Source organism: Dermacentor albipictus, chromosome 5 (assembly GCF_038994185.2).
Source record: "Dermacentor albipictus isolate Rhodes 1998 colony chromosome 5, USDA_Dalb.pri_finalv2, whole genome shotgun sequence".
Taxonomy (NCBI): domain Eukaryota; kingdom Metazoa; phylum Arthropoda; class Arachnida; order Ixodida; family Ixodidae; genus Dermacentor; species Dermacentor albipictus.
The window spans coordinates 74987216-75003304 of NC_091825.1; the positions used below are offsets into that span (position 1 = coordinate 74987216).

General features: G+C 42.8%; 1 long non-coding RNA gene across 2 annotated transcripts; it reads left to right on the top strand.

Annotated features, from left to right (window-relative positions):
* The first annotated feature begins 683 nt into the window (after positions 1–683).
* Positions 684–15731, top strand: LOC135899761 (uncharacterized). 2 transcript variants are annotated; one of them, XR_010563711.2, is made up of 5 exons: positions 684–819; positions 4535–4664; positions 7836–7924; positions 11775–11884; positions 15661–15731. It is a non-coding gene; the product is annotated as an uncharacterized lncRNA (long non-coding RNA). The 2 variants fall into 2 exon arrangements; XR_010563712.2 differs by having other exon boundaries at positions 15695–15731.
* Positions 15732–16089: the final 358 nt, after the last annotated feature.

A 16089-nucleotide genomic window follows, 5' to 3' on the forward strand; every position in this document is an offset into this window, starting at 1 on the left:
TTATTATTATTATTATTATTATTATTATTATTATTATTATTATTATTATTATTATTATTATTATAAACAATCATCGTAATATCTTATAAAATAGTAAACGCATGATTTTATTTTGCATGCACCATTGCTCAAACACAATGGAGCAATGTATCATGCAAAAAATATTATGTTACGTGCGTGTAAAATTGTTTGCGCTAATGCATTATGACGACGTCTAAAGTAGTTTCTCGGCTGATTGTGCACCAGTAAAACCGGCATAGTGGCAAACAATGACCACTCCTCTGTAACGATTCATTCTGCTTGAGTATTTCATCTTACTGAAGATGTGTAAACAAAGCGTAATGCATCTCCACAATGGCCCGTCTACCTGAATGACAGTACTTGTCGTGGATGACACCAGGAAGCACGTGTAGTGGGCATCTGAAGCACTGGTGTCATTGATGAGAACGAACATGAAGGAAGAAAACGTCGCGTTGCTGAAATTACTGAGAAGTGCAATAGGAATTGTATTCTTCGACGCCTTGTTTCCTGCAGCTAATTTATTTAACAACTTTGGTAATGCCGGTATATGAAAAAAAGTAAGGGCAAAATCCTGCCGCATTCAATGTTAATCTTCTGAGCATGCTACACCCTCCTGACCATTGTTTTTTTTGTTTTTTTACAACTTTGTCTTGACAGCTTCAGTTTTGATTTAACCAATGACGAAAACGTGTGGTCTTATTTTGTGGGCGCCTCAGCAGTAACAATCTACAGATTATGCCTCGATCAGGTTGTGACTCAACGGCTGCTAGCATCGCGAACACTGAATGAAGCAAAAAGGTAAGGGCTAATATTTTGCTTATTTGACCTTCTGAAAGAAATCCGGCTCTTGTCCAGAGAATAATCCCCACGCACAAATAACACCTTTTACGTTTTTTCGTGATTCTTTTTTCTAATTTCAGCATTTCACTAAAGCAACATCAGCAAGACCTAGAGCTTTTGGTCCGCCTATTCAGAAATTATTAATTATTGGTGCGGGTACACACTGGTCAACAACAATAATAATGGCTTCATCTTCTCACGCTATCTCAAACAAAAGTGTACGCAACTTCCTGTGCAAACAAGAGCGTGAAAGCTCTACAGAAAAAAATTATGCGGATCCCACGCACTGTGAGAATAGTTGTAAGCGAAGCTTTCTGTGCTGTTTGCTTTGAGTAACGATAATTAGCAGTGATGTTGACCGTACATGTTTAATTTCTTCAACGTTTAGTAAAACCGGAGAGTAGTGAGTTGGTGTTAAATGTTACCTTGCGTGTACAACTGCTGTTTGTCTGAGTAGTACAGAGAACACACAGGGAAATGTGGTTGCTTGAGGTGTTTTTATGCGCCATACTTCATAACCTCTGAAAGGGTTGAGCATATTCATTGCCTCACATGGCACATCGCATCGTGACAGAAGTCTTAAACCTTAACTCCCACCGACGCGGTGTGCGAGACAGCAGCAGCAGCAGTGGGAAAGTCGGTTGGAAAGGCAAAAAAGGCTTCGCTCGAAAAAGCATTCAGTTGCTCAGTGGCTACGGCGTTAGACTGCTGAGCACGAGGTCGCGGGATTGAATCCCGGCCACGGCGGCCGCATTTCGATGGAGGCGAAAACACCCGTATACTTAGATTTAGGTGCACGTCAAAGAACCCCAGGTGGTCGAAATTTCCGGAGTCCTCCACTACGGTGTGCCTCATTATCAGAAAGTGGTTTTGGCACGTAAAACCCCATAATTAAAAAAAACATTCAACATGACGGTAAAAGACGGTCGCTGAAATTTAGACTTCTGAAGATAGGCTGGTGTACCATGCAGGACCATGAGGTATTCGGTGGAGCTCGCCGTAGAGCGTCGACGTTGTCGCTAATTGATTCTTCCGATACCCGGTAAACCTCTGGAGTGACGCCGCTAGGCTAACTTTTAAGGCTTTTTATAATACACGCTGTGTATTACCTCAGTTAGCCTTTCGTTCCTCGGTGGTACAGCAGAATTTTTAGGGAGTCTGATTTTGCGTGAGCCTCTTTTATGTTTATGTTTTCTGTTTATGTTGTCTGATTCTTTCCGTACCACTTTAGGGCTCCCCTTTGCACGAAATGTCGCCCCAACTAGCTCCCTTATTTACAATGCTGAAGTGTACCGAACTCCTGTTTCACTGCGTGCGTGTGTTTTCAATAACTGCAGTTGCCACTATTTCACAAGTCGCCAGTGTGGCAGCTCCGTGCTTAGGTGCTGAGGACATTAGCGTGAATTCGTATTTCCTGCCGCATAGGCCACGACTGTTACGACTGCCTCTAACTTTTCAATACAAACATACACACTTACTACATTCAACAAAAAGTTCATTATTGAATTTTAGTTGATTGGGCTGCTGACAGGGATAATTATCATCTCACTTTGTGTCCCCTGGCCACGTAACTTATTTGCACAGGTGCTCTTCGCGTGCTTCCCAGGGCCTAATTTTTAAAAAACCATACAGCTTAGTTTTGAACACCCGGTATAGAGTGACTTTTGCTTAGATACGAAGATTTACTGGAGACTTATACGTACATTTAATAACCTGTTGCAAGGCTTCATGTATACATGCAGTGAACTTTTTTCCAGTGACACCATTTTGTCCTTTATCAAGCTGTATCTTCGCGTTTGTATATTCCATTGTTTATTCGAATTTCTAAAGTATATTTTGCATAACTTCTGCTTTATATATGTGCTCGCTGTTGCGACTATAATTTCGGTGCAATTACAATACACGACCAGTGACAGCTGCTCCTGCGCAATACATTGGAATTAAGGACAGCGTCATTGAGATTTTTCTCTGGCCTTTGCATATGTACCAAATATAAACAAGGTTCTTGAATGACAAAACCTCATTGAAATATTCGGCCTCAACTCGTTCCCTTCACGGCCTTTACGTTTTTCATATCAGCAGCATGCACTGCTTTGCTGGTTTGAACCGATATAGTTCTAAAGCTCATGTGGTATTTTCTTCACTTTTTAAATAGACGAAAAACATGGAAGCATTGATATCACTTATTTCTGGCACAATGTTTGGGGCATACGAATATATTTCTTTGTGAAAAATACTTATTTTACTTGTATTGACAGTGCGTAGCGTTCAAGAGTTCGTTTGCAGCACATTTGGCAATGGCAGTACAGTTATTATTCATGTATTTGATCCCTCAACAAATTCTACGAGGATGATGCCCAGCTGCAGCGTAACCCCCCCATCCCCCGCCCGAACTAAATTTCCGGCTACGTCACTGGTACTACGTGCTGTGTTTAGCGCATGAAAATTGATCGAAAACGAGTATTGTGTGATTATCTGCCAAGAAAATAATGAAGTCATGAAATTTTAAACTTTTTCATTACATTACCTTTAACAAAAATGTGAATTCCGTACAAAGTTCTTCAACTCTGAAAATATGTGTATAACTGCTGTATAGCGATTTAACAGCTATGTTCAAAAAGTTATTTTTGCCCTTTCCTTCTTTTGCAAAGCCAATTGCTAGCTGACAAGCTTTGCAAGCATATTACCCACAACATTATTCATATTTTCTCTAAACGTATTATTTTTTACACTCAGCTCACTTAAAACACCGCGTAAACATTCAACGAATTTCTTAAAACGCGTTTATACTGCTTTCGAGCGCTTGTATAAGTTATGTTCTGCAGCGGCTCTGATAAACTACACAGGTTAATTTAACCGCGCACCTTCCATGCTATTGCTCCATCTGTGTGAAAATTGAACCTCAGTGTCACGGTTAGTTCTCCGAGCACCGTATGGAAAAATAGAGTACACGCTCTGTACAAGACCACTAAAATGAAATGCAAGGGCTCTTTAATGAATGTTTCCCAAGCTGGTAAATTCGCTTACACACTTTAAGCTTTCAGTGCCTGTCACGCCTAACAAGGCCCCTGTCGTCAAAAATATTGTCGCAGCCAGATTTGGTTCTCCCAAAAAATGCTAACGTTTTATGCGTTCCAGGCATGCCTCTAATAAGGCAGAAAACAAGTTTTAGCAAGTGTTATATAGCTGTCACTTAACTCAAACATCCAACCTTTGCCCGCACATCAACCTTTATGTGCTTCCCTTGACCCTCAAATTGAAACTCGACGCAATATTGAAGAGCTTTTGAAATACTGGACCTTCGAGGATTTGCACACGCAGGAGCGCTAACGTCATTGTGAATACTTTGTACACTTATGTAATCTCTTCGCGTTCTTTTGAACGCGGGGCGGATTGCGTGCCCTATCTTCGGCTCTTTCATTCGTAATAATCAGTTTATTTCTCTAGGACACCAGGAGAACAAGCATGCGTACAAAGTAGTCGAACGCCTCTAGTATCTCAAACAGCTTCATTGTAAAATACAAAGAAATGTGCTTGCTAAATAACTAAACTTCAATGCGATTTCACTCGCTCACTACAGACTAATTTCCGAATCGGCCGCATCTCGAAAGTAAATCTTTTCTTTCAATCGGCACATACGTTTTCGGTCAAACTATCTTGACTTTCTGCGCAGAACTGCGGTCACAGGTATGCTTCTCTTGGTGCTCACGTACTTCCTGTGCTTGACAATGGGCGTTTCGCTGACCGTATGGTTTCGTGGCTGCGACCCTGGGCTGCTCGGCGTCATCAAAAGCATTGACCAAGTGGGTACAGAGTTTCTAATCGCACTTTTCGACCGACTTGTACTTCGGGTTATCAGGTTTCTCATTGTTATGAAAGTCGAGAACATGTACCACCCGTTGAGATGATATTATTACACGGTGTTGGGGGCAATGATATCGTATATTTCTACAGGGGTGACGGAGACTTGGTTTCATTCTTCGTTCGCCAACGCTTCGCGTGATTGTGTGTGCAATTTTATCGTTTATCGTTTTTATAGCTGATGTTTTAATTATCTGACTGTTCTTGTGATCATTTTAAAATAAGCACCGTTTTCCTAAACATTCAATTTCGCTCCAGCTAAAGTCTGTCTCTTTTCTGTTTTGCAGCTTGTTTCTTGTGCAATCTCTGTCACCTGACATTGCAGGCAGAAACAGACAGACAGTACACAGCGCAAATAATTAAGCGTTCTTTGCTACAAGCAGCGTTCCTATTTTTATCAATTTCGTCGCTAGATTTAGCAACTTTCTTGTCCGTTTAGCAAACAACCTTTCTGTGCAGTGACCGGTAGCTTTCTTTAGTGACGTTGCGCAGCAATCGGCAACCTTCTGGCGTCATCAAATTTATGGAATTTTATTCGAGAACAGCCTCGTAGAACGTACTTTATTATTTAAAGACGACACGTGAACGGCCAAAACTGGATGTATGGCGTGTAGTCTTTGTAAACATGATGAAAGAATGGTTGCCGTCAAAGCATTCAGTGTGCTCACAAAGTGCGCTTTTTTTTTCACGAAACCAAGTTGAAAGGGCCTTAGGGCTCGGGATTATGCATTGTCACTAAATACATTCGATTTGGTGGACATTTATGAATTTTAGTGTGAGATTTTGCACGAAGTGCGTGGGTGGTACATCAACCTTATAAAGGCGTGTATGTAGGAGTGGCTGGGCTGATACATGAGAGCCTGAACAAACTACTTCCTCATCGCATGGATTTTGGACAAATCAGTAGTTCAGAGAGTGGCATGGAAGCGTAGTAGTCGACTTGTATAAAGGTCACGTAAATGCCATCACCCTGTCAATAAGTGGCCTTGTGAATGTTGCAGAACATTGCTATATTTAGGAGAGCCGAACATTTTCACCAGAACATTTTCAAGAATAATGTGGAGCCCCAATTGCCTCTTTATGCTAGTAAAATCAGATAGCTTGTGTCCTATGGAATCGTGCTGCACTTGGAACCTCCCAATCTGAGGGCAAACAACAAATTTGTGCGCTCAACATCCGTTGTTGTGTTAATTGAATATGAAAGTAAAGGTCCCTATAAACTGTTCGCGAATTCACTGTTTGTCCCGCACTCACAGGGATCCTAGGCAAACGCCATAGGTAGGAGTAAATGATGTTCGCCATACTAGCTTACATATGATGTTCCAAAATGCCTACGTAAGACGAAATTTACTCAAGTTCTAGCGACCATTTTACCTATTTTGCAGCAAAATTTAGCAGACATTTAGCGACTTTTTCATCTCATTTTATCTACACCCTTAAAGAAATTATGGCGACGCTGACTATACGCCACACTTCTTCATCAAGTGATCTGCCGTACTCACCGTGAAGGACCGTTTATTGAACAAAAAAATATTGCAGACAGACACTATCAACATTCCTAGCTCACCAGCACCGTGTTCACACAAGGCTTGGCTCTAAAGGTTGTCATTATGCATGACGAATGTTTCGCAGCCTCTCTCGTATTTTTTAAAGTGGATGCGAGTGTCTGTGAGACTGTGAGACTGTGATACTTCCGGCAAAATTCAACTCTAGAGCCATTTTTGACTGATTGCTAGGTTCGCTCTTGTAAACCTTTATGCAGGCAATAATTAGCTATTTTGCGGCTACATGTCCTTTATATATATTTGCTGAAACTATCGAGGAAGATTCTTACGCGACCACTGGTCCTCTTTTTACCTTTCGCCTAACTGACACTACTGAAAGAGAACTAGTGTTCTCAACAACGCTCAACATCTCAACTCAACATCTCAGTTACATAACATCTGCTTCCTCGCAGACATCCCTTTTCGTATACAAGAATTCGTTGATGCGGCCATTTATTGAAGCCCTTTTAGGGGTGCCTATACTAGTGAGGACTTCCTTGTCATTTTAATCGAGCAAGTAGAGCACCAAGCCTCCCATGCTGCCCGTCAGAAAGGCTTCACTGATTTTTGGTATCTTCGAAAACTTTCGCTGAACCAGGTGCGCTGGATGTAAGAGTAACATGTTAAAACACGTCAATATTCCAACAAAAGATACTGACTTCCCGGATTTTCCACGTAAGTCCGCGTTTACAATGACGATACTTATTTACGCACTTTAATTATGAGACCATCGTTTCCCAAGCCTTCGTGTGAGTTATTCGGGATATGTTGAATACTTTCTTAAAATTTCACTAGAGTTGCCATATGGCCTTTCGCCAATGTTCCTAGTCGATCGGCGTATCGCGAACTTGTGTCTAAAACATCTAATACTATCACGTTTTGCTCCAGTTCATGCTCATCTAGGTGAAGGCGTAAGCGCTTTGCTGTTCGAGGCAATAACGAAAGCCAAAATGGATTTCGTTATGCTTTCTTAGGCCGAAGACGTAGTTTCCAATAAGTCATTGTTTTAACGTTACTGCTAAGAGTTGCTCGAATTGTTCCCTCAGATACTGCAACTTATGAACCTCGTTAAGTTACAGGAACATAGATCGCGAAGAAAACATAGTCCGCACAAAACGTTAAGTGATGTCCACCGGTAATCAAAGTTTTCTTTAGCAAAAATCACCCCTAACTTACTACATGCTTGCTCGGATTGAACTAATATCTGTTTTTGTTTATTAAAATTTACTAGAAGGAATGTCGATGCAGTTGTCGCCTTCTTTTCATATTCCTATAGTCTAATTTTCACTTCAATCTCCCCTTTTTGCTTATATGAAGTTGTTAAGCTCAGGCTTGCAGCGGTAAGAGCTATGACGGTATATAAGATATGGTGAACCCGGTGACGATTTCTGAATACAATGGTTAGAATTGAACGAACAATATGTTTAATGTACTGCATGTGCTTTGGAGATTGTTGTGTAGTCCACGCAAGGTATTTTCCCACCATAGAGCATCTTTAAGGCATTCTCATCAAACATTTGACTTAACTCGAGAGCCGCATAAATTTTAAGAATATTTCCTCTGTTGCAGATTCTGCCCTACTATATTAACACATACTTGGTGCACATACCCGGCTTTCTAGGCCTATTTCTGGCTGGGGTCGTCTGTGCTGCCACAAGGTATGACGGGTGTATTTCCTAATTTTCGTTATTCCCAATTTTATTCCCCATTATTCCCAATTTTTTCATGAATGATTATCAAATGCTCCAAAGCTGTGTGGCTTCGGCGCTGCATTTTGCGGTCATACAGCATAAAAGCTTGGAGGACGCTTAAGCTTCGCCTTTAACAGTGGAACGCGATGGCACTCGAAAATCTCTGACTGCTTCTTCCGCTTCCCGGCAACTGCGGCTTACGTAACCGTGATGTTTACTGTTAAACACTGGCGGTGAACGCTATGCTTAAAGACGAGCTTTCTGGTAGAAAAGTTGCCTCTTGCGCGGGCTGATCCCCGAGTTTGTGCAAAGCTTAATTTAGTGCAAAAGGTAGTGCAAAGTAAATCATTTTCAGGTGTCTGTTATTGTTTTCCACTTTAAATATTTAAGTATAAAAAGATTTGACATAAAGGGCAAGCGCTGTCGTTGTCTCAGTTCATGACATCTTTTGGTGGGCTGTGATTGTAAAAATTCCGAGGAATAACTTTGCTAAGTATGTAAGAAAAGGCATGAGCAACTTTAGTTATAGAATGGTGTGGCAATATAAACCGCATATACCGCATGCTATAGTAAGGCGTGGCATATACATATGCCTAAATATATACTGAAATTTTAGTTCACGGGCGACCGGATTTTTTGCGACACGGGGCCCGTGACACTAGCGTTAACATTATTTCGCTATAAAATGTGCTTTTACAGGGAAGCTGTCAGCCTCCTGTTGGTCGTCATTTTTCGCGTCCGAGTGCGGGGGCATACGTGTGGGCCTATCCCGGAAGTAGCGAAACATCAGACCAACCCACGGCGGAGTTGAATCAGGCTTCAAGTGCTAGGCAAAGTGATGCGAAAAGTGCATAAATTCTTGGCAATCACACACACACAACATACATAACAGCATCTGTTTCAATAAAGAACAAGCACGAAACAAGCATCCTAACAACCTAACTTATGATAAGGAACTCCTGATAAGAATGTGAAGCACTTAGCCCTCCCGGCATACGTTTGCCGGTAAACGCGCAAGCTGTCGCGGTGACAGCAGCTTGCGACGTGAAGAGTGACGTCACCAGCCGTTCGTATATGAAAGATCCAGCCTAGCAACTAATTTTATTGTTGCAGCACCACTATGGGTAAGCAACGCATACTTAGGACTCCCGAGCAACAACGTGAATACGAGGAGCGGCAAAGTGAAAAAGAAACGACAATACGATCAGCGGCGGCATGCTGTCATCATTATGACTGGCATTACTACTGTTACTCTAAATCACCATTGCTACCATTATACTCTACAGCAATAAAGAATTCCATACCGCCATCAGCAGTTGTAGGGCTGGTTTTCAACAGCTTCGCTGGACATTCACTTTCGTAGGGACGGGATGGCCAGTCAATTTTTATCGCGACAGCGTTAAGGGACCCGTGTTGCAAAAAATCACACTTCGGCGTCCCGCGTCCGGCGTCGGACATCGTTTTGGCAAAATGATTTTCGAACCAGCTATACGCAGGCCCTCCTTGTGGCGCAAGGAAGCTACTGAAGTGATTGAATTTCTCACACTAAAATACGCAGAAAAATACCTAAGTACGACTTACAGACAAGCTATAGCGTTGGAGTGTAATTTGACTATACGATAAAACATACTTCTGTTACGCGAAAGCTCAAAGAAACCCCTTTTCCATCTTTTCACCAGATATAGAACGGCTACGGCGTCCGCCATTTGCGCGCGCCGGCACGTCAGTATCTCGGTGGCCATGGAGCGCCGCCGCGCCCGGTTCCTTGGAATACCTCCAGATGGCGCTCGCCTCCAGCGCATCGCGGCCCGCGCAAGAGGCCGCGTTTCTACGACAAAGCCCGTCTTCGCGCATAGCATTCGCGGCCACCGTTTCCCGGTAAACGTTACGGTTCCATACGCTCCAGTTGCCGGGAAGCGTGAGAAGTAGTCAGGGATCTTTGAATGCTATCGTGTTACACTCTTCAAGGCGAAGCTTAAGCTTCCTCCATCTTTTTAAATGATTCGATATGATTCGATGCTAAGCGCTGATGCAGAGATAAAGAAAATCGCTTGACACAGGAATGCAAATGAAGAAGGCAAGTTTCGGCTTTGTTGCATGATGACGAAGTTTTCAAATGACATATAAAGGGCATTCAAAATTAAGCTTTATGGCTTTCTTCAAATTAGGCACTGTGAGGCACGCGAAGACCGCTTGTGAAAATATGTTATGTGGCCAGGGGGACACAAAGTGAGATGATAATTATTGCTGTCAGCAGCCCATTTAACCAAACTCGAATAATTAACTTTTTGTTGACTGCAGTAAGGGGGTATGTTTGTACTAAAAATTTAGAGGCAGTCGTGTTTCTACACAGTATCGGTTAGAAGAATTCGTCTAGCGTGTCTGTGCTTCGAGATATTCGACTTCAAATTTTAATTGTCATTCGCATGATTACTCATGCCAGAGAGTTAGGATTGGCGCATATCTCCTCCATGATGTGATACGGCTGTTGCGTGCGGCGTTTAGTCTGTCAACGGGGCGGAGGCATCGGCATAGATAACTGACCCCCTTCCGCTATCGGCTGGCGAAATAAAAAATCGAAGAACCCGGAACCGCTGTCGTAACACGCGACCGCGCAGCCTGTAACGAGGCGGCAGCTGCCAAGCAGATAATGGCACGAGTGGAGAAACCGGAGGGCAGTCTGCATGCGTAATGGTGACTAGACGAAGGGGCATGGTCCTTGCCTGGGCTACACAAATAAAGTGACTGCTGATTTCCAGTAAGTTATGTTGGAATGAAAAGCAACAACTGCACGGTACACTGCGCTGTCACATCTTGATTTCGTCAGCCGAGAGGGGAAGGGGAACAGTTATCATCTTTGCCTATGCCTCTGTCCTGTTGACAAACTGAACGTAGCGCGCAACATCCACGTCACATCAAGGAGGACCTTTACGCCGATCCTCACTCTCTTGCATGCGTAATCATGCAAACGACAATTAAAATTTCGAGTCGGATATCTCAGAGCACAGACACGCTAGCATTCTTCCAACTGATATTGTGTAGCAACACGACTGACTTTAACTTTACACTGCAGACATACCCACTGACTGCAGTTATCAAAACGTTAATTATTCAGTTTTAGTCAATTCGGCTGCTGACAGCGATATTTATCATCTCACGTTGCATCCCCCTGGCCACATAACTTATTCGCACTGGTGGTCTTCGCGGGCCTCCCAGTGCCTAACTTTAAGAAAACCATAAACCTCAATTTCCAACACCGGGTATACTTGGACAAATGGCGTTGTATTAGCAGAATAGCCAGCTTTTACGGCTATTGCGCGTTGACCAGCGAGTGGACGGAGTCATAACTCTGGTCAAGATATTGCGGTTGTACTACGACTATGGAAAAGGAGTTATGCAGGTCCTGCTATTTTTATTATCAAGTATTCGCATGTGCTACATGCTCTAATTTACAGTTCATTCGTTCTTGTATTTCAAGTTTATTATTCTAACGCACAAGTTACTCGACATATCATACTCTGTGCACATCGCTCGCGCTTGTTTCCTCGATGCCATTTGCGTCATAGATTGCGCTAGAACTCTTGCTCACATTGAGATAACTGTGTATGCTAGTAACAATTGTTAAGGTTATGATCTTGTAGAAAGTGTTATTTTATGGGCATTTCAGAATTTTACCTAAGCATAAAGCTTGTAACAGAAGGCGATTTTTTTCGCTACCCGGCATTATTTTAGTGAGCGCAACACACTCAAACGCATTTATCTTTACAAAGCTGCGCTTGTGCTAATTTCAGTATTTTTCTTTATCTTCAACACCTAGCACAATATCTTCAACAATCAATTCTCAGGCGACTATAATATATGTCGATGTCATATCTCCTCACTGCAAGAACGCTGACCAACACGTGTTATGGATTACGCGATGCACAGGTGAGAACAAAACGTGTGTATTCGCACCCACAAATATTAACACAGTGGGAAGAAATCTTTTGACAAACTATTTGTTGCCGAATTCTTTCGATGGAGGGCTACATTTTCTTTTGACTTGCTTTCATCTATGCCACCTGTGCCTTGTACCTGTGAGGCTTGGAGAATTATGAACTGGAAACATTGCAAATGAGATCGAAGGCGACGACCTTTACGCGCAGGAATGGCCCTGCCAAACTCTTGCGTTTTGTTACATCACAACTGCCTTCGACTTCAAAAGGATCATATATTTACCAAGAGTGCTGCTTTTGACCTTGTCAAATTTCACAATACTGTTGAATTTTTCTAATGGCGGCGATTTGAGCCCATAAAAAAGGCTATAGCAGCCCTGTGGGCGAATGAGAGGGTACAAGATGACAAAGTCGACATTAGCGCTGAATTTGACAATGTCCAGAATGGCACCCCATGACTGCAATTCCATCAGTAAAGCTGGCTCACGCGAATGCGTCACCTTGTTTAAACCAAAGACAGGCCCACAGATTACGTCCAGTGGTGAGAAAGTGAAATTTTTACCTTCTAAGTGTGGCGAAGTCTAACCACTGCTCCGATAGAGAAGCCGCTGGTGAAAACTGTGTATTCATTCTCACCAGCTGGTGCACATCGAAGTAACTGACATGACAGTGTGAAATGAACAGGAATTACGTTCCATTTAGGTAGTTTTAGGGTCGTCTCGCTTTGCCCTCATCATGTTTAAGTACCACAAAAGGTCGCCAGAACAGACTTCTTTTTTCTCTATGAGCGACTCAATGTTGCTCTTTACGGGTAAAGGGCAACCATGGAGTCTAAAATGCTTGTCACCAAGGAACAGCTGACACCCGTAGCATTGCAACTACCGGTAACACTTGAGAATAAGCTTCAAGTACGCTCGTGGCGGTGCCACTTGACTTGCTGAGGCTTCCAGGCTCTTTGTTGGCTCGCAAAGCTACAATGACACATAAGGTGGTCAGGTTATTACCAAGAAAGAACAAGTTCTGCCGTGTAACCACCATAAGCTATCAAGGAACGGTCGACACAGAGCGTAAATTTCAAACCCTAATATACGACTGGAGAGATCTCTTCAGCTGCACATATAACCCAGGCACCATGCGCCACTTCAGGGAATGTACCAGCTAAGAAGCTAAGGGCCACACCAATTGCATGCATGGCTTGCTCTCCTGCTCTTGCCCAACCACTCACGCCTAGGGCTTACCTTGCTCCAAAAATATCTATTCAGTATGTGATCGGCCGTTGTGGCTGCACTGAAGAATATGGATGGTTGGTGCTGCATAAAGTTTCTAACATCAGGTCCATCTTACCTTCCTAAAATGCGTACTGAATTCGTGCTACCACATTAACACGATCACTGCTGGATAACAATTACCACTGCTACTTTACTTCTTTCCGGATGCGATGTATACAAGCCCATCGTGTGTGTCATAGACTGAAACGCCTCTCTCGAAGATATATTGCACAACTTCAACGCCCCCCCCCCCCCCCCCACGTATGCTGTGTTAGGTATTCGACGTAGGGCCAAACCAAGTCAACAAACTTATCGAGGGTTATGTCTGCTTTTATAGATAGTATTCCTCAATCGATAAAAAAAAACATATATGGCATCAAGAAAATTAGGAAACCATGTGGTAAGGGTGAACAGAGAAGAATTCCGGGAGAAATGATAATCCATATTATTGTCTGGCACACAATCACCAATAGTACTGCACATATTCAAAAAGTTGATAACCAAGTTAAATGTGCCACTTCAACAAGCCGAGACTGCACGATGAGCTCTTTACAATAGTCAATACTAAATGGCCTGAGGCTGCCGGAAAGCCTATTAATGCCGTTCTAGACCGGCGCATGCACATTATGTCTGCAACAACGATAAAAACTGCTTTTAGTGAAGTGAACTGCAGTGTTATCACGTTGTCAATATTTTTGAAATTGAACCCTAGAGACGTATAGACAAACGAACATTTTGGTCTATACTTCTGTCATCTAGGCTCGGACGTTCATGGCAATTTATATATTAAAGTTTCTTGCAGCTACATGGTGACATGGCACGTTACATAGTTATTTTTCTCGTGAAGGTAGATACATCGCGCGTTAGTCTTGTCTTAGTTAAATTACTCCACAATTATCACCGCATACGGCAATACAGATTAACCCAAGAAAGCTTTCGGTGCTTCAAGTTCGTCTGTAATATAGGAGACATTTAGTTAACTTCTGCAATAAGGGAAGCGCATTTTATTGCGAAACGTCCTTTGCCTCTGGCCAGGCACTCTACGGTAGGTTTTTCGTTTTCCTGGTATTGAAACGGGCAAACAAAGACGCGCACGGAACACCGAGACAATACAAGCCCTTGTCGTGCCTTTATTCACGCTTCAATGTCACAGATATGCGCCCACTATCCCACCTCTGCACCTTTCTGAAGTTCTCGTCTCACTTCTTTGGGGGATTTTCAAGCGAAAATTATCTGCGGGGTGGTAGGATTTACACCAGCGTTTCACAGTGCAACAGTCCGATGCTCTCCGAATCGGGCCGTTAACACTGCACCTTGCGATAGTCCTTCCCATGCAGAACCCTATAGCGTTTAGAGGCGGTGGCCCTTTGTGTCACGAAGCATGCTACTTGCGCGCTTGATCTGGAAGGCCATGCATTGCCTAGCGCATAGAAACGTTCGTTCTGTTCGTAAGAAAGCACGCCAGTGTCTCTCGTTACTGCCTCGTGGCAGGCGGCGCTTTGAAACTCTATGTGACATTGCACCGCCATCGGGATGGGTCCAGTTTTCACAGTGATTGGAGACCTTCCTCAATGGCCCAGGTAATGACGGAACAGGTTTGTAATGTTTCATCGCTAGTGTAGAATTAATGCGTCGTTGCACGTCCTCGCCTCGCCGTTGTCGACACACTCACGCTGGCGTGACATGCTCAGTTGCTCGTCTCACGTGGGCATTCTATGCCATCGTATAACACTTTGCAAAACTGCAAACAATGCTGGATAGCCGGTTACGAGCAAAATTATTTGCGTAACATTGATGTCCAAACAATGTCGGATGGGGATAAGCTCTCTCCCTTAATATTTATTTACGTATGGGTAACATTTACGAGCACAGATAACTCTAATGCGATTATTCTTTTGCGGCACATGCTAGAAGTTACCGTATTGGCCACCTTAGGACACCATACCAGCAATTAATGCGGACGAACTCCACAAATGTGGAACGTGCACGTGCAAGTGCTGAACAATCACACTTAATAGGAAATACAGTCCCAAGTGCACATTCTAATATACACAGGATATATTAAGGACAATTCACAGAGCTACTTCTGACTTTGCAACTATAGTGTTATTGCAGTATTTGTTTATTGCAATGCGATAAAATTTTGCACGGTAATGATTATTGGTGCAGTTGGTTAAGGAATCTTCAACTGATATAACTGTCTCCATAGTATGGGTGTCGATGTTTAAAATCAATGAACGAGTGAAATTCGCTTTGTTATTACTGGAAAGTGCTGTGGCGAAATACGTTTCTTTTTTAAGATGTGTTGACGTATGTTTCTAGGTAAGGGTGGCTTGGTAAATTGCCTTAGGTTTTACCAGCTGTAACATATGTATAGTAGTGTCATGTAATGGCATTCGGTAAGCTTAGGCCAAGCTGACAAGAGATTTTTGCATAGAAGACCGTAAGCCTATGAACTGTTAACTGAACTGATTTCTATACAACTTAACTCGTTTCACAGTCCTAATTTTAGGCGTCATCATGACCGTTTACAGTACCCTCTGCGTATACATGGGATCTTTGACAAGGGTGAGTACAGCAATCTCAAATTCATTTCATGTCGTCTTGTCTTACATCGTCAAAGCAACTAGTTCCGTTTTTTTCTGATTTTGGGCTTTACATGCAAGATTGTTCCACTCATTAGATTTACTGAGAAGGAAAACAGATGCGCGAAAGAATTAAGCAAGGACGAGATGAGTACACAGGACTGGTACCAGCCGTGTGCATTTGTCTCGTCCTTATTCCTTCCGCTATTCTGTTTTACTTCGCAGTTATGTACCGATTCGCCCAAGAAAATGTTTATCATATAAGCGGGTGTCGCTTTTTGCCTACCTTCATTTTTATTGATATACACACTGTGAAATGTAGACACCCTATTTCGACAACACGC